The 18400-nt window shown below is 44.6% G+C and overlaps 1 pseudogene; it reads right to left on the reverse strand.

The window, feature by feature from the left end:
• Nucleotides 1-15156: 15156 nt before the first annotated feature.
• Nucleotides 15157-15337, reverse strand: LOC118616695 (annotated as a pseudogene).
• Between the last annotated feature and the right edge of the window lie 3063 nt (nucleotides 15338-18400).

Here is an 18400-nt window from a genome sequence, read left to right on the forward strand (position 1 = left end):
CATGCTGAGCCAAGAACTGAGCCATTCACCCATCCATTCATTCACCAAAAATTTGCTGAGCACTTACTGTAATCCAGGCTAGAAAATAGAATGATTGGCCAAACCAGACAAGGTGCCTGCCTTTGCAAGCTCATAGGGGAAGGGGAGAGAGACTGATATAGTAAACACACATGAGTTAGATCCTCATGGAAAAAGATAGTGAGAGGGCATGTTCTAAGGAGCATTTGACTTAAACAGGGAGGTCAGAGAAGGTTTTTCTGGGGAAATGGATGAATATGTGTTATCTATGTATAAGAGGAGTGTAGGAGAATTCCAGACACAGGAACAGCAGGTGTATTAACACAAGGTTGAGAGTGCTTAAAACAAGGTTACAAAACGTCCATCTTCCAACTCCCCAATCCCACAAACACAGAGTATTGCCAACCAGAAAGCCTAACCTGAGCCTCAATGTTCAGTTTTTGGGGCCCCATTATGTAGGCATGATTGACTGATCACTCACATAGTTGATCTTATACCAGTCCACCGATACCCTGTGTCTCAGAGCCCCAACCTAAGAATTCGTTGGTCTTTCTGGTGTGACCAGCTCCTACCCTAAATCACATTGTTACTCTTTGGCCCCAGCAAACAGAAATCATCTCCCAGAATGCTGAGGGCAAAGGCCAGACTTCTTCTGGGGTTAAGTTAAATTCTTTAGCACACAGGCTACCCCCTGCCTTTGGCAAAGACTCTTATAGCAACATAATCATATTGCCTAACATTGGGAGGGGTAACAGTGTTAGAGGAAGGGATAGATTTATTTATCTACTTACTTATTTAATATGTTTTTATTGATTTTTTTTTATCCTCACCTGAGGACATTTTTGCATTTTATCTTCAGATACAGCAGAAGGGAGAGAGGGAGGAAGAGACAGAGAGAAACATCGACATGAGAGAGACACATCGAGTGGTTGCCACCCACACAACCCCAACCGGGGCCAGAACAAACTACAACCGAGGTACGTGCCCTTAGCAGGAACCAAACCCGGGACTCTCCTGTCCGCGGCTGATGCTCTAACCACAGCAAAACTGGCCAGGGCTGTTTTCATTGGTTTTTTAGAGAGAGAGGAAGGAAGAGAGAGATAGAAACATCGATGTGAGAGAAAAACATTGGTCAGCTGCCTCCTGTTCGCCCCCCACTGGGGATCGAGCCCACAACCCAGGCATGTGTCCTGGCCGGGAATTGAACCAGGACTTCTCAATCCACCGAGCCATACCGGCTGGGCGGGAAGGGATAGATTTAAAGAAACAGCTACTCAAAAAAATAGCCCTGGCCGGTTTGGCTCAGCAGTTAGAGCGCCCGCCTGCGGTCCGGAGAGACCTGAGTTCGGTTCCCGCTAAGGGCATGTACCTTGGTTGCAGTTTGTCCCCGGCCATGGTTGGTCGTGCGGGTGGTAGCCACTCGATGCGTCCCTTTCATCGATGTTTCTCACTCTCTCTCTTCCTCTCTCTCCCTCCCACTCTGTCTGTACAAAAAATGGAAAAATGTCCTCGGGTGAGGATAAAAAAATAAAAATAAAAAAATTAATAATAATAGTCCAGCTGGTGTGGCTCAGTGGTTGAGCGTCAACCCATGCGCCAAGAGGTCACTGGTTCGATTCCTGGTCAGGACACATGCCCAGGTGGTGGTCCCAGTCTCCAGTGGAGGGCATGCAAGGGGCAGCCAGTTGATGTTCTCTCTCGTCGATGTTTCTATCTCTCTCTCCCTCTCACTTCCTCTTTCTCTAAAATCAATAAAGAAAAAAATTTAAATAATAATAATAATAATAAACAACTAATACATTGGGTTTGTTTTTGTTTTGTTTTGTTTTGTTTTTATCCTCACCCGAGAACATTTTTTCCGTTTTTTATTCAGGTAGAGTAGGAGAGAGAGGAAGAGAGAGAGAGAGAGAGAAACATCAACGTGAAAGGGACACATTGAGTGGTTGCCACCCACATGACCAACCAGTGCCGGGGACAAACTACAACCGAGGTACATGGCCTTAGCGGGTCTCTCTGGACCGCAGGCCGATGCTCTAACCACTGAGCAAACCGACCAGTGCGATTGGGGGTTTTTTGTTGTTTGTTTTTTATCCTCACCCAAGAACATTTTTGCATTTATCTTCAGATAGAGCTGGAGGAAGAGAGAGAGAGAAACATTGATTTGAGAGAGACACATCAAGTGGTCATCACCCACACAACCCAAACCAGGGCTGGGGACAAACTGCAACTGAGGCACGTGCCCTTAGTGAGAACCAAACCCAGGACTCTCTGGTCCATAGGCTGATGCTTTAACCGCTGAGCCAAACCAGCCAGGACACAACTAATCCATTGTAAGAGAGTGTCAGTTCATACATTTTTATATTTTTGTATTAATGTAATTATTTGTTGCCCCTCCCTTCCAATAAATATGTGCAAAACTGCCCTGGCCAGTGTGCCTCAGTAGTTAGAGCATTAGCCCGCGGACCAGAGACTCACAGGTTTAATTCCCCATCAAGGGCATGTACCTTGGCTGCAGGTTTGATCCCTGACCCTGACCAGGGTCGTGCGGGGGATAACAAATGATGTGTCTCTCATATTGACGTTTCTCATCCTCCCTCCCGTCCACTCTATCTAAAAATCAATGGAAAAATATCCTTGGGTGAGGATTAACAAAGAAAAACAAACAAACAAACAAAATTTGTTGATGGTTAGGTGAATTCAGTTCTTTCTCTGGCCAGTTTTTTCCATTTGTTTTAATTCCTGAGGAATCCTTAACTCAAATTCCCAGTATATTTGACTCTCTATTTTAGTATTTTACCAAGGCCAGTGTTACACCCTATCACAGTGTGTGTCCTGAAGAGCTATGGCACCTTACTAGAGTCCCATTCAGCCACTGACAATCCAGTCCATCACCACACTGTGTGTCTGAAATGTCTCCCAGAGTGATGCCACTCAGGTCTGTAGACTTTCATTAAATTTTTTAGGTTCCAAAAGCAGGCATGGTTTTCAGCAACATGTCTTCACCTTTCAGGCATCCCATATAACCAACAATAACATCTCACTCTGCGTTTCCAATGTAATACTGGATTTTTCTCATTGCATAAACCTTTCATTCATTCCTTTACCTTTCTCTCCATTTATACCCTAATTTTTCCACTAGTGTCAGGTTTGGCCACTGTGCTCATCTGGATTGCCACTCCCCTCAGGCCACTCCCATTCCTATGGGTAGGGTTACCCAGGCTACTCAGAACTGGTAGTCTGTCCCAACCACTCAGCAACAGAGCTACATTCACTGCCAGCCCCAATTTTGCCAGATGGGGTGAAGGCAAAACCTACCCCATCAGACTCAGGTATTCTGGCATAAAGGTAGAAGGTATAGTACAGTTACAGTTTCTTACTTACCTGCAGTTGCAGCCCCAGTCTGGGGCCACTGCACTGGGTAGGACAAAAGAAGGTGAGGGGATGTGGGAGAAAAAGAAAAAACATAGAGTGTACCAGCATTCTTTCCACCCCTCTTTCCCACCACCTCCTCCAAAACAGAAGAATCTATCTTTTTAAAAAATGTTTTTATTGATTTTTTTTAGAGAGAGAGAGAGAAACATCAATGTGAGAGAGAAACATCGATCAGCTGCCTCCTGCGTGTCCCCCACCTGGGATCGAGCCCGAAATCTGAGCATGTGCCCCAATCTGGAGTTGAACAAAGACCTCTCAATCCACTGAGCCACACTGGCTGGGCCAGAAGAATCTGGTGATTTTTTTTTTTCAAGTGAAAGAAAAGTTTTATTTGAAAGACAGACAGACTCCCTGCATTGGGGAGGGGACCCAAGTGGGTTGCCTCTAGAAAAATCTTTCTGATGGGAACTCTCCCTGGGCCCCCTCATGCTGAGTGTGTGAACATACACTCATGAAGGTGTGCCAGCAAGCCTTTCATGCCTTTATTTTGGGAGGGAAAAAAGTTTCAATTGCCTGTTTCAATTCTCCATCAAACCATTACTCTAAGGTTGAACACTATGGGCTGTAAAATGTGTTCTTGGACCAAAGATGTGTGACCTGGCAATCTAAATCATTCTAGTATCTTCTGTCCCAGTCCTTTTTTTCAAAAAAAAAAAAAAAATTGTATTGCCCTGGCCAGTTTGGCTCAGTAGTTAGAGCATTGGCCCTCAGACCAAAGAGTCTCAAGTTCAATTCCCAGTCAAAGGCACGTACCTCAGTTATGGGTTCGGTCCCCAGTCCCAGTTAGGGTCATGCAGAAGGCAACCAATCAATGTATCTCTCTCACATCAATATTTCTCTCCTTCTCTCTCTCTCTCTCCCCCCACCCCTTCACTCAATGGAAAGATATCCTCGGGTGAGGATTAAAAATATATTTTTTAAATTGATTTTTAGCCCTGGCCAGTTTGGCTCAGCGGTTAGAGCGTCGGCCTGTGGTACAGAGAGACCCCAGTTTGGTTCCCACTAAGGGCACTTGCCTCGGTTGCAGTTTGTCCCTGGCCCTGGATGGGTCGTGCGGGTAGCAACCACTCGATCTGTCCCTTTCATGTAGATGTTTCTCTCTCTCTCTCTCTCTGCCTCTCTCTCCCTTCCACTCTATCTGAACAAGAAATGGAGAAAGGTCCTCAGGTGAGGATAAAAAATTTTTTTTTATTTTTAGAGAGACAGGAAGGGAGGGGGGAGAGAGTGAAGCATTGATGTGAGAAAGAAACATTGATCGGTTGCCTCCTATATATGCCCCAACCGGGATCAAATCCAAAACCTGGGCATGTGCCCTGACCGGGAATGGTCCCAACAGCCTTCTGGTGCACAGGATGATGCCCAAACAATTGAGCCACACCGGCCAGGGCTGTGCCAGTCCTTTTATTGTATCCTCAGCAATTGCATTTACCACAGGGTAAGCTCAGTCCAGCACAGAGTCAGTGTTTGTTCCTGTCAGGACTCATTTGCACCCCGCCCCCAAGGCTACTAGAGTCAATCTGTATTGCCAGCTATATGTGGGGGTAGTCTTCCTGCAGCCATCCACAGTCTCTGTCTCTCCTGCTGACAGACAGAATAGTTCTTGTTGGCATCTTATAACTCAGAGGGTACAAGAGGACTATGTCTAGACCATTTCTGCATTTCTGCAGCCACCACCACCCCCATCCCATGTCCACTTATTTAATGGGCCCAGGTGACCACCTCAAAGAGCATTCAGAATATTCATTCACTGGTTACAGTCACCTTCCAGTCCTGGAAGGGGTTCTTCCAATGGGAATCAATATGTTCAAGCTCATACTACTCGCTGCACAACTGCCAATAATTTGAGTAACAAGGTGTTGGGATAAGAAAAGTGACTTTATTCACAAAGCCAGCAAGCCAAGAAAAATGGCAGACTAACATCCTAAAGAACCATCTTAAGAAAGTATAGAATTCAGGCTTCTTTTATGTCAAGGGAAGGGGGAAATGGGAGGGGCAAGAGGTAATTGAGGGGCAAGATTGTGAAACTTCTTTGTTCTTCGCCTGTTGACTATAGTTGATATGAGTCTGGTCACCAGTTTCCTGCAAATTTTTGCTAAACAATCATTATTTTTGTGTATACTTATCTCCTCAGGAGAGGCACTCTCTGGTAAGGGGCTGTTTCTGTAGAACTCAAGCTGAAAGCTAAATTCTTCTAATGACTGGCATGACTATATGTAAAACTAAGCAGAAGCTATTAGCCTGAAGGCCATGGGAACAAAGTAGGCTTGAACAAGATGGAGTCAGAGGTCGAGCATTTCACTGTTACACTGCTTTAAGCACCCCTCAAATTCCCATAGTCATTCCCCCAGGGTATCCCATCAATAGGCCATTTTTCCATTGCTCTCTGCCTGACCATTAGCCACTGCCCATGTGTTGGTAAAAACCCAAACATCAGGGCAAACAGCACACAGTTAAGCCCACTGAGTTGATGTGCTTTGACCTCTTCCATTGAAATGGTGGCCTTCCCAACAGAAGCTGTGCATCCACCTGGAGTCACTGTCCACAAACCAAGCAGCATTTTGTTGGTCACTGGAGAGATGTTCATAGGGGGCTGCTCAGGTAGCCTGCTGGACACAGGATCCAGCAGCTCCTCAGGTGGTTGCAGGGTCGGCCCTCAGGGGAAAAGTAGCTCCCTCCTGAGTTCCTCCTAGCATTCCCCTGATCACATATTCCTGTAGAAGCCATTTCCATTTTGTGATGGAACACTTCTAGGAATTGCCCTCCCCTTACAGCATTTCTCCATCACCCAAGACATTGTGGGTATTTCAGGTTTCAAGGTTATTTTATGTCCTTCAGCCATAGGGGAATTCTCAATGAAACTCCGAAGCAAACTAGTTGGTAATTCTCTCCTATGGAAATTTTCTGGTTCCAAATTCCAGCAGTTGCCACTAGGTGACACTCGCATGCAATTGCCATAAACTCCAGTCTGTGCTGCACACCGGCCTGTACCACAGCAAATTAACATGCTGTACTGGCTTGGGCAATGTTACTGGCTCCCATTTAGCATGTCCTATCGATACTGGTGGGAGAGTTCCGTGCCTTCCGTTTTACAGTGAAGCTTCCCCAAGTCAGACACAATATCCACCCCCAAGATAACAATCAGGTCAAGGAGACACAACCACATCATGAAGTCTGTTCAAACCTTCCATTTTCCATCTAAACCTTGCCTTTAATCTTGTCAACCACTGAATTCCTATATTCTCCTATAGTATCCATCATGACTTCACAAACAGGCTTTCAAATTACAGTGCACGGAGTCCCAAATCAAGGACCTTTCTCATCCTCTGACCATTTTACCCACCAGGTTCATTTGATCATGGGTCGCCAGAGGGGTTGATCCTTATCTTGTTTATCTTGCAGGATCACTGGCCCAGGTGATTGGAGGTTCGATTTCTTTCTTTCTTTTTTTTTTTATCCTCACCCGAGGACATTTTTCCATTTATCATCAGATAGAGTGGGAGCAAGGGAGGGAGAGAGAGAGAAACACCTTTGTGAGAGAGCACACTGACTGGTTACCTCCCACACGACCCCAGGGGCCAGGATGAATTGTAACCAAGGTATGTGCCCTTGGCTAGAATTGAACCTGGGACTCTTTGGTCCACGGGTCAATGCTCTAACCACTTAGCCAAACAGGCCAGGGCTATTTATCCATTTCTTAATATCATTTAAAGATTTCCATGCTACTGGGATGAGTTCCGGAACTGTCCCTGTGTTTCACCTGTTCTCATGTGACTCATTCCTGCATCTTCCCTGTTTGTTGTTGAAGCACTTTTCCCTTCCAAATGGCCCAGAGACTAGCAGCTGTAGTTCAGACAAGCACAGCCCAAGCCTGGCTCAATCTCAGAGTCTGCTCCAACATTCTTCTTCTTTCATTTTAGCTATTGCTGATAACAATCATCACGGGATGTTGTATTTTGCTGGTTTCTTATGACTTTGCATTTCCTTGTGCATTAATGAACCACCTCCTTAGGAGCCAAATCTGTCATTCCTAAATTCCACTCTTGACTTTTGCCTCCAGTAACTGGCAGCATAGTTGTAGTTCAATACAGTGGTAAACTGACGGCCCTCCAGGAATCATCCTCTCATTCAAATCCTAGAGAGAGTGAACTATTCTCTTGTGAACGTGTCTTTTATATTCAATCCAACCAATCCAGAACCCACACCCCCACCACTTCTTTATTGGGCAGTTACACTCTGGGCCACTCTCCTGTGCCCTGATCATCCCAGAGCCAGGTACCAGACAACTCAGAACAACCTTGCACCCCAGAGTTCACTGAAATGATCCAAACTGGACAATTATGAGACTGCTTACCCTTCCTCGCCCCGTCTTTCCTGCAGAAACTACAATAAAGGCTTGTGCCCACATTTTCCCTCTCCTTCCCTCTGCCTCCTGACCAACCCCCGTTCTTTGTGGGGCCCTCCATGGTAGTGTATGCCTCTTGTTTCTAGGGAACTGTAACTACTGTATAAAGTTCTTTTATGATAGTCATTTTTGTGTCTGTGTCTTACCAAACCTGATTAAAATGAGTCCTGGAGTTCCTTACAACAGTTGGTGTAGCAAGTAGGGTGGTTCTACACCAGGCAGAGATGGTTTACTAACTGGACCCAACAGGCGGCAGCGTTATCTAGGGAGGCACCGCTGGTTACTGGCATGCCTGCCCCTTGATGGCTGCTGCATTGTGTGGTTCTTTGAGGGTGTTATTGAGGATTCCCAGCCTAAACTGTGGATCTTGAAAAGCTGAGTGCTCCCTGAGCGAATGCAGAGGCTAACATGGTAAGTGTATGAGACTGAGTGCCGAGGGGTGCTCAACATCTTTCTCTATGTTGGTGGAGCACCCAAGGTTGAGGACAGAGTTCTTGGGGTGTAAAGGTAATCGGCTACATCAGTTTCTCAAAAAGGTCCCTCCAAAGGGGACAAGGAGTTACCACCCTCCTAGTGCTCTCAGGTGAGTCTGATTTATGGTCTGGGCAGCCCTGACCAGTGGTGAGGCCAACTGAGTCATTTATAGAAATCACCCTAGTGTCCAGGATGTACTCCCAGGGCACTCAATGCAACACTTCCCCTTTTCCTTCTGAGCCTTGTTGAGTCCAAATTTTGGCCTCTTCCATGGACTGGTATGTGTCACGGGCCACTGATAGGATCACTGTGAAGGAATTCTCAAGGGACCATGGCACTCCACAAGTGCCATTGGTTAGTCACAAACTTCTCTGCCATCGTTTGTTTACTACTATCATGATTCCTCCCCTTCCCATTGGGATATAGTGGCCCATCCCTGGAGACCAATGGCTCAATGTTTAATGAACCAGGAGAAGGGAAATAAACACTTGGTCTGGTTCTTCCCAACCCCTGAGGATGTGGTCCAATTAATGTCCACAGGCAGCAAGCCCAACCCAGAAAGGTGTGATCATGGAGTCCAGATCTCTCGGGGGTGGAGATTTGGACCACTTCACTGGGTACACATCAGGATCTACCCAGGTGATAGCTGAGGGCGAGGGCAATCTAGAATGGTAGTGGAGAAAGGGGAGGATGAAAGCGACAAGACTAGTTTGTTTCACTAAACTTCCTTCTCTAAGCTACCCTCTACCAAGAAAACAGGCCAACAGGAATAATGGAGGAGCTCCATCCTGAACCTATAGATCTGTGTGTTGCAACAGGTGAGCTGTAGTGGCTGTGACCATGGCCCCAGCTGCTTCCCTTCTGGACCCACCGTCATGCTGTTATGGAGGTGAATCAAAGACTGAGCACAGAATGGGCAGAAAGGCCTATTTGGGCAAGATGCGGGAATCTTCCTTTTGACCTGAGAACTCCCCATCTGCTTGCTGCAGTTTCAGACCTTCCCACCCGATTTTTCCTCCTTCTTTCTCTCCGTTCACAGGTGTCTGACCTGTGTTGTGGTTTGAAGGCTCTCTACACCTTCTGCTCCCTTCACCAAAAAAATCTCCCACTCATCTAAGCTAGCCTTGGCATTTGCTTCTCAGTGACCCCAATTGCAGATGTGTTCCCTCTTTCTGATGTAGAATTCTGGGGCTACCATTGTACTTTGAACTCCATCTATGTGGTTTTGAGGCCACCACACAATTATTCCAAACTCAGTGTAAAGGGACATTACTTACTGAACGCTCCAACCTCAACAATGTTTAAAGAAGTTTAAAATTTTTGTATTTTTTGCTATAAAGTTCTTATGCATTTTTTTTTGTTAGAAGCTTTGATTTTGTGTTACTATTGTGTTGTCTTTTTTAGTTGAGTACTAATGGTGTGGAGAAATGCTTTTTTTAAAAACTTATCTTTATTGCCCTGGCCAGTTTGGCTCAGTGGTTAGAGCGTCGGCCTGCGGTCCAAAGAGACCTGGGTTCGGTTCCCGCTAAGGGCATGTACCTCGGTTGCAGTTTGTCCCCGGCCCTGGTCGGTCGTGCGGGTGGCAGCCACTCGGTGTGTTCCTTTCACATCGATGTTTCTCTCTCTCTCTCTGTTCCTCTCTCTCCCTCCCACTCTACCTGAACAAAAAATGGAAAAATGTCCTTGGGTGAGGATAAAAAAAAAAATTCTGTCTTTGTCTTGAACCTTTTGCATTTTGATGATGATGTGTCTTGGTTTGGGCCTCTTGGGGTTCATCTTGTTTGGGACTCTGTGCTTCCTGGACTTGTATGTCTGTTTCCTTCACCAGGTTAGGGAAGTTTTCTGCCATTACTGTTTCAAATAGGTTTTCAATTTCTTGTTCTCTCTCTTCTCCTTCTGGCACCCCCAAGATGCGAATGTTGGCACGCATGAAGTTGTCCCAGAGGCTCCTTACATTATCCTCATTTTTTTGGATTCTTTATTCTTTTTGCTGTTCTGATTGGGTGTTTTTTGCTTCCTTATATTCCAAATCAATAGTTTGCTTCTCGGCTTTACCTACTCTACTATTGAATCTGTGTAAATTATTCTTTATTTCAGTTAGTGCCTCCCTCATTTCTGACTCTGCATCCTTCATTTCTGACTGGTTCTTTTTTATGCTCTTGGGGCCCTCACTAAGTTCATTTAAGTTCTCACTAAGTTCGTTGAGCATCCTTATAAGCAGTGTCTTGAACTTTGCATCTGTTAGGTTGCTTATCTCCATTTTGCTTAGTTCTTTTCCTGGAGTTTTGTTCTGTTCTTTCATTTGGGACCTGTTTCTTTGTCTCTTCATTTTGGCTGCCTCCCTGTGTTTGTTTTTATATATAACTTAACGAGAGATATGGGGCTAGCTGAGACCATATGCTGCTTGTTTGAAAGAATTTAGGAAAACCTGAAGCAGGATCCAAGACAGGCCAATCCTATGGTAAAGCAAATGCAAGAGCTTGGGTGGGCCTGAAAGTTGGGTGGGGCAGGGCCTCAGGGAATCACCAGGGCAAGGCAACCAGTGTGAGCCAGGTTGCTGGAGTCCCAGATATGGTGGCTGTCTGCTGCCCCAGGGAAGGGCTCACCAAAGGAACAAAGGCCTCTGACAGCAGGTCTGTCCTGGAGAAAGCCCCCTCTCCAGCCTTCACTCCAATGCCAAACAACTCAGTTCTTCCCCATATTTCTTTGGTGCCTTTCAAGCTGCCTCCCCCACGCTAGAGCCTGAAGGGAGCGAGTCCCAGTTAGTCTCATGTGTGGGCCCTTTAAGAGGAGCTACCTGGGGCTCCCGCAGCTTCAGCCTCAGTTCCCGCTAGTTTTCCAGCCAGAAGTTATGGGGACTTCTCTTCCTGGCACTGAAACCCTGAGCTGGGTGCCTGGTGTGGGACGGGGATCCCTCAGTCCTCAGTGTTGTAGACCAATGAGACATACCAGACTCAGACTCCGAACTGGGTTCAAATTAAGAGAGCTTTATTAGCCGCACGGCGACTGTCCCACCTACTCAGAGGAGAGAGCAGACCCGAGCTCAGGGGGTGGGTTGCTTATATAGTTGTCTTAGCCTCTGTTAAGGAACTTGGGTTAAGGGCATGTGAGCAAGCAAGCATGTACACAAGCAGATATTTGCAGTTAGCTGTTATGCCTGAGGGAACAATCAGTTTCTGTGTACACAAAGCAATGGTTATCTATACAATGCAGTGGTTATCTATTAGCAGATAGTTCTTGCCATTCCCTTAAAATCCAGGGGGCAAGGTCATGTGTCTGTCCTTTACATCAGGACCTTCCCAGCGGAGGTGTCCTGATTTTTATCTGCCCGTCATGAGTGTGGGACCAGCCCATCGTGCCTCCGCCCCTCCTACCAGTCTCAATGTGGCTACTTCTTTAATTCCGTAGTTGTAGGACTTCCATTCAGCTTGATTTCAGGTGATTTAAATGATGGTTGTTCTGTAGTTTACTTGTAACTTTGATGTGGTTATGGGAGGACACGATACGTGTTTAACTATGCCGCCATCTTGACCAGAAGTCGAGAAGTGCTTTCGATTTTTAGAAATTGATCTTGTGCTGAAAAAGCATTTGACAAAATCCAGCACCCATTTCTGATAAAAATGCTCAGCAATCTGGAAACAGAGGGATCATATCTCAACATAATAAAGGCCATAATGGAAGACCTACAGCCAACATCATACTCAATGGGCAAAAACTAAAAGCATTTCCCTTAAGAACAGGAACAAGACAAGGATGCCCACTTTCGCCACTCTTATTTAACATAGTACTGGAAGTCTAAGCCACAGCAATCAGACAGGAAGAAAAAATAAAATGGATCCAAATAGGAAAGGAGGAAGTTAAACTGTCATTATTCGCAGATGACATTATACTATACATAGAAAACCCCAAAGACTCCATCAAAAATTTACTAGACTTAATAAATGAATTTGGCAAATAGCAGGATACGAAATTAACATCAAGAAATCAACGGCATGCTTATACACCAATGATGAAGTCACAGAAAGAGAAACTAAAAAAATAATCCCATTTATCATCGCAGCAAAAAAAAATTAAGATTCCTAGGATTAAACTTAACCAAAGAAGTAAAGGACCTATTTGCAGAAAACTACAGGACATTGAAAAAAGAAATAGAGGAAAATATTAAAAAGTGAAAGCATATACCTTGTTCATGGATTGAAAGAATTAACATTATTAAATTGTCCATACTACCCAAAGCAATCTATAGATTCAGTGCAATCCCCATCAAAATACCAATGACATACTTCACAGAACTAGAACAAATACTTCAAAAGTTCATATGGAACCAAAAAAGACCCCGAATAGCCATAGCAATCTTGAAAAAGAAGAACAAATTTGGAGAGATCACATTACCAGATATCAGTTTATACTACAAAGAGACTGTAATCAAAACAGCCTGGTACTGGCACAAAAACAGGCAGATAGATCAATGGAACAGAATAGAGAACCCAGAAATGGACCCAAGACAACATGCTCAATTAATATTTAACAAAGGTGGCAAGAGCATACAGTGGAATAAAGACAGCTTCCTTAATAAATGGTGTTGGGAAAATTGGACAGCTACATGCAAAAAAATGCAACTAGACCATCAACTTACACCATACACAAAAATAAACTTAAAATGGATAAAAGACTTAAATGTAACTCATGAATCCATAGTCCTAGAAGAAAATGTAGGCGACAAAATTTCAGATATCATATGCAGCAGAATTTTCACTGATACATCACCTAAGGCAACAGAAACAAAGGAGAAAATGAACACATGGGACTACATCAAACTCCAAAGCTTCTGCACAGCAAAAGAAACAACCACCAAAATGGAAAGGCAACCCACTGTATGGGAGAACATCATTGCCAATGATACATCAGATAAAGGGTTAATTTCCGATATATATAGAGTGCTCATACAGCTCAACAAAAGGAAGACAAAGAACCCAATTTAAAAATGGGCAGAGGACCTAAATAGACACCTCTTCAAACAGGACATACAAATGGCTAAGAGACATATGAAGAAATGTTCAACATCACTAATTGTCAGCGAGATTCAAATTAAAACAACAATGAGGTATCACCTCACACCTGTCAGAATGGCCGCCATCAACAAATCATCAAACAAGTGTTGGCGAGGTTGTGGAGAAAAGGGGACTCTAGTGCACTGCTGGTGGGAATGCAGACTGGTGCAGCCACTGTGGAAAACAATATGGTGTTACCTCAAAAAATTAAAAATTGGACTGCCATTTGACCCAGTGATCCCACTTCTAGGAATATACCCTAGGAAGCCTGAAACACCAATCAGAAAGAATATATGTATCCCCATGTTCATAGCAGCACTATTTACAATAGCTAAGATCTGGAAACAGCCCAAATGTCCATCAGTAGACAAATGGATAAAAAAGCTGTGGTACATATACACAATGCAGTACTGTGCAGTTGTAAGAAAGAAAGATCTCTTATCCTTTGAGACAACATGGAGGGACCTGGAGAGTATTATCCTAAGCGAAACAAGCCAAGCAGAGAAAGACAAATATCACATGATCTCACTTATTTGTGGAATATAATGAACATAACAGTCTGAGGAACGGGGTAGTCCCAGAGACGTGGAAGTGGGATACAGACTGAAAATCCCCAGAAAAGGGGGTGGGGGGAGAGATAAACCACAGAACTTATATGCATGTATGCATGAACAATGGACATGGACAACAAAGCTGGGGACAGGGCAGTGGGGAGGGGCAGGGGGTATCATTGGGGGGAAAAGGAGAAACATCTGTAACAAAAATAAATAAATTAATTTAAAAAATTGATCTTGTATCTGGCAACTCTCATTAATTCTATGACTATAACATGTTTTCTATATTGTTTATCGTATCATTCATTTGCAAATAATGACAGTTATGTCCTTCCCCAAGTTTTTTCTTACTACTTCTCTCCCTTGTCTTCTCGTATTGCAGAACTCCTATTACCATGTTAAACTGCATTGATATATCTGCAACCTTTTTCATTTCCAGTCTACAAGAAAGATTCTGGCTTTGTTAAGCATGATGTTTGCTATAGGTTTTTATTACAGACTTTGTAACATTAAGGAAAGTCTCCTTTCCTTTTCATATTTGCTTGTTTAAAAAAATATAAACTTTTTTCTGCAACCAAAGAAGAAAAAGTCAAGTTTCTCCGTTAGTTTACTCATTTGGTGAATTACATCAATACATATCTGCTCAGGATGCATTATTATTAATACAACACATGATTTCAATAATGTGAGACAACTAGTTGGTTCTTTTGTTGTTAATCCTCACTCGAGGATATTTTTTCCATTGATTTTTAGAGAGAGTGAAAGGGAGCATGAGGGAGAGAGAGAGAGAGAGAAACATCAATGTGAGATAAATACATCGATTGGTTTTCTCTTGCGTGTGCCCTGACCAGGGCCAGGGATCAAACCTGCAACCCAGGTATATGCCCTTGACTGGGAATTGAACCCGCAACTCTTCGCTGCATGGGCCTACAATCTAACCACTTAGCAACACTGGCCAGGACTAGTTGGTTCTTTATATTTAATTTCTCTTGCTTCTTTTTTTTTCCTCACCCGAGGACATATTTCCATATTTTGTTCAGATAGAGTGGGAGGGAGAGAGAGAGAGAGAAACATTGACGTGAAAGGGACACATCAAGTGGTTGCCACCTGCACAACCCAACCAGGGCCAGGGAAAAACTGCAACCGAGGTACATGCCCTTAGCGGGAACCAAACCTGGGCCTCTCTGGTCCGCAGGCTGACACTCTAACCGCTGAGCCAAACCGTCCAGGGCTTGATTTTTTTTTTTTTTTTTTTTTAACACAGTCCCCCACTACCACAAATTGTGCAGTCGAGTTTCTCACATTTGGGGAAATCGCAGGGGTCAGCACATCTGTAGTGCAGTGGATAAGCCTCGCCCTGGGAAAACCACCTCGTGATCATGGTATCTCCCCTGCCAGGTAAGTATCATCATCTCTTAATTTTTTAAAATGCATTTCAAAATAAGCTGTAGTCCAAACTATACTTCTGTCTAAATTCTTTGGCATTTAGAACAAGGGTTCAATATATGTTGATAGTTCTTTTTTTCCTTTTTTTTTTTTTATTTAATCAATTTATTTTTGTTACAGATGTTTCTCCTTTTTCCCCCCATTGACATCCTCCTCCTGTTCTCCCGCACACCCAGCATTGTTGTCTGTGTCCATTGGCTATGCTTTTTTTATCCTCACCCAAGGACATTTTTGCATTTATCTTCAGATAGAGCAGGAGGGAGAAAGAGAGGAAGAGAGAGAGAGAGAGAGAGAGAGAGAGAGAGAGAGAGAGAGAGAAAGAAACATCGACGTGAGAGAGACACATCAATTGGCTGCCACCCACACAACCCCAATCGGGGCCGGGGACAAACTGCAACCAAGGTACGTGCCCTTAGCAGGAACCGAACCTGGGTCTCTCTGGTCCGCGGGCCAACACTCTAACCACTGAGCAAAACCGGCCAGGGTTTGGCTATGCCTGTATGCATAAGTTCTTTAGTTTATCTCTTTTCTCCCCCCAGCCCCCTCCTCTGAAGTTTGTCAGTCTGAACCCTACTTTTATGTCTCTGGGTCTATTTCGTTCATCACCTTATTTTGTTCATTATGTTCCTCAAATAGGTGTGATACTTGTCTTTCTCTGATTGGCTTATTTCACTCCAGGTCCCTTTGTGTGGTCTCAAAGGATAAGAGATATCTCTTACAGCTTCATAGTACTCCAATGTGTACATGTACCACAGCTTTTTTATCCACTCATCTATTGATGGACACTTGAGCTGTTTCCAGATCTTAGCTATTGTAAATAGTGCTGCTATGAACATGGAAGTACATATATTCTTTCTGATTGGTGTTTCAGGCTTCTTAGGATATTGGTGTTTCAGGCTTCCAGGAAGTGGGATCACTGGGTCAAATGGCAGTGCAATTTTTTTTTTTTTTATCATCCTCACCCGAGGACATTCTTCCATCTTTTGTTCAGGTAGAGTGGGAGGGAGAGAGAGGAACAGAGAGAGAGAGAAACATCGACGTGAAAGGGACACATCGAGTGGTCGCCACCCACACAACCAACCAGGGCCGGGGACAAACTGTAACCAAGGTACATGCCCTTAGTGGGAACCGAACCTGGGTCTCTCTGGACCGCAGGCCGATGCTCCAACCGCTGAGCCAAACCGGCCAGGGCATATATATATATATTTTTTATCCTCACCTGAGGACATTTTTCCATTTTTTGTTCAGATAGAGCGGGAGGGAGAGAGAGGAAGAGAGAGAGAGAGAAACATCGATGTGAAGGGACACATCGAGTGGCTGCCACCTGCACGACCAACCAGGGCCGGGGACAAACTGCAACCGAGGTACGTGCCCTTAGCAGGAACCGAACCCGGGTCTCTCTGTACCGCAGGCCGACGCTCCAACCGCTGAGCCAAACCAGCCAGGGCAGGCAGTGCAATTTTTAATTTTGGGGGGAAACATCATATTGTTTTTCATAGTGGCTGCACTCTTTTTTTCCTTTTAAGTAAAAATTTACATGCATCTAAATGCACAAATCCAATTGTGCATTCAGTGAGTTTTGACAAATGCAAACACCTGTGTAAGCCAAACCATTGCCATTGATTTGGATTCCTTCTTAGCCCCTATCTCCACCTTCCAGAGGCAACCACTGTTGGGGTTTTTCCACCATAGACTAGTCTTGCCTGCTATAGAACATTTTATAAATGGAATCATGCAGCATAACTTTCTTGTGTAAGGCCATTTTCACTCAATAACATTTTTGAGAGTCATCTATGTGGTTGTGTGTATTATCAGTTTGTTCCTTTTCATTGCTACTATTTCACTATGAATTTACCATGATTTGTTTATCCAGTCAGCGATTGGTGGACAGTCTTCTTGTATAGTCTGTCAACATTGGTTTTTATGTCTCAGGGTAAATATATAGGATCGGAAATACCGTGTCATACATTGATGTATGTTTGGCATACTTCTTTTCCAATGTGTATGCCTTTTTTTGTCTAATTTTTTTCCTTATTGCACTGAAACGGCTGCAGGTACAACACTGAACAGGAGTGGCGAGAGCAGGCAACCTCAACTTGTTCCTGATCCTAGGGAAGAATCATTCAGTCTTTCAATATTAAGCATGATTTGAAGCTCCAGGTTTTGGGGAGATGCCCTTTAGCAGGGGGAGGCCACTCTAGTCTCAGTTTGTTCCTGCAATTATCTAGGCCCTCTCCGCCGCTGTGTAATGGGTGGGTGCATTATTTAGTATCTGGCCATGATGAAGTAGACCTGGAACCAGTGGAGAGAACTGTGTTCCCCAGATTTCCCTTAAACCTTACAACTATACCCACTGCAGTGTCTGGGCGAGTCTTTGAGTTGTCCTTTGGGTAAGTATGTTTTATGTAGGGGATACTCTAAGTACCTATGGGAGAAATTTGGGGGGCAGGGAGTGCTGGGCAGCTGCAGTTCAGGACCACCCACACTTCTCCCCCTTCCCCCTATGCAGCAAGACCCCCTTCCTCATCCATCCCTCCCCACTAGTCCATGCGTCACTGGGGAAGTATTCTGCTTCTGTTAAGGGAGACATCAGAGGACACGTTCTCTCTTTTCCTTCTGGAGGTGGACAGGGAGCATAGAGCCCCAGAAGCCCTTGGGTGGCCTCACACCCCAATGGTGGCAACAGCCAGAACACCAGCTCCAGATATTGGAACCCTAGGCAGGTTCCCAAAGCCACCAGGAGGAAGGGCTCTCTGATCCCTTCTTTCCATGCTGAGATCAGCCCATCCATCCACCACAGGGGAGGCAATCTGGATGCAGCACCTCCTGATGTACCTGTGCCGACCACTGTCAGGTCTGCAGAGGACAACAGTGCTAAGCTTAGATGTTTGGGGCTTGCTGATTAGTAAATCCCTTTTTATCTTTTAGCCCAGATCTATTCCATTGTCCATCTCTGCCCACTGCACAGCTGCCTCCCAACTCCATCTGGCCCTTCCCTAAGGAGCTCCCACCCTTAAGATAAT

Source organism: Molossus molossus, unplaced genomic scaffold, assembly GCF_014108415.1.
Source record: "Molossus molossus isolate mMolMol1 unplaced genomic scaffold, mMolMol1.p scaffold_m16_p_4, whole genome shotgun sequence".
Classification (NCBI taxonomy): domain Eukaryota; kingdom Metazoa; phylum Chordata; class Mammalia; order Chiroptera; family Molossidae; genus Molossus; species Molossus molossus.